Source organism: Sceloporus undulatus, chromosome 1 (assembly GCF_019175285.1).
Source record: "Sceloporus undulatus isolate JIND9_A2432 ecotype Alabama chromosome 1, SceUnd_v1.1, whole genome shotgun sequence".
NCBI lineage: Eukaryota > Metazoa > Chordata > Lepidosauria > Squamata > Phrynosomatidae > Sceloporus > Sceloporus undulatus.
Genome location: NC_056522.1, coordinates 352,473,205 through 352,474,758, shown reverse-complemented (window position 1 = coordinate 352,474,758; position 1,554 = coordinate 352,473,205).

Below are 1,554 nucleotides of genomic sequence, written 5' to 3'. Positions count from 1 at the left end.
ATCTTCATTGACAGAATGGTAGATAAGTCTTCTGGAGGGGCACTTCATGAAGTAAGATGGGCTAGTGCCAGTATGAAAAATCAACCATATACTCAAAACATACAAATTTCTTCTCTGAATTCAAGATATACCATTCATGTTCGGAAATGGTAAGAAGATTCAGAATCAAAGATTCCAGACTATTGTATGTAGGAATGGCACAAGACAGTTCTTGAGGTAGACAATATGGTGCCAAGCCCTTTATTCCTAACAAGACTGGCAGTTTAATCTTATTTTGATACTCGTGACAGCATCCTGCACCACACCTGAAGGCATCAGGCTAGCTTTGTGTCTGCAGAACAGGTTGTTGATGCACAAGGCTCTGTCTTTCAACACCTTATTAATGCTCCCTGCCCTCTGGCACTTGTCACTTGAGGTAACCACCTCGCTGTCTTCCCTTATGCCAATTTAAATTTGCCAGCTTAAATTGCCCTGCCCTTCTAAAATTAAAAACCATGGAGAGGGAGATAGGTTGCTTTTCTTATCCCAACAAAGTATAAAAGTATGTCTATCCACATTCTCCAGTTCTGATTTAGGGAAACAAAATAAGTAAGCTCTCAGTACATAAAATAATTAATTTTAATTAGTGGAAATAGTAAAGCTGTGTTCAGATGACATAGAATTCGTGATACAATGAGGGAATATAGATTCTTATATTTTCTTGTGTGTACATCCAACTGCTAGTCCCCAGAGTAGACACATTAAATGAGTATGATCTACATAAATAGTGTTTTTCTATTCATTAATGGTTTCAGTGGGTCAATTCTTGTTGGTTCTAACAATTTGCTATAAGTCCTGATTTTAAACATTTTTTAAAATGTTCAAACACTTAAAAATACAGTCAGTAAACCATTACCCCTTTCAAATTATTGACAATTCACAGTAAAGCAGCAGAACAGTTATAGTCATTCTTCTTGCTTTGACCAGGACCCATTCACATTGAATAATAATAATAATAATAATAATAATAATAATAATAATAATAATAAATCTTACTTTCCTCTCAAAACTGGGTCTCAAATGTTAAATAATAATACAATGCAATTTAAAAAGTTAATAAAGCTCTTCAAAACATTTAACAATACAGCACTCCCTAGTGTCAGAAGCTAAGCCTTTCAGCTTGCCTGCCATGACTGATAGGATCGGGTTTGCCTTCCATAGCTTTGCTTACTTATAACATATATTGAACTGAAGTGTTCTTGTTCATGAAACCTAGCCAATTATTTAAGACCTATCAGTTTAAAAAGCCTGTCTGAATAAAAATGTTTTAGCCTGCCATCAGAAGAACAATAAGGAGGGGGCCATTCTGGCCTCTCTAGAAAGAGAGTTCCAGAGTCTTGGGGCAGCCACTGAGAAAACCCTCAATGAAGGCAACAGCAGAACATGAGGGCGATGTGCATGCAGCAAGTTGAGCAGCCCATTATTATTATTATTATTATTATTATTATTATTATTATTATTATTATTATTATTTTACCTGCCTCTCCCCGTGGATTGAGGTGGGGAACATCAATA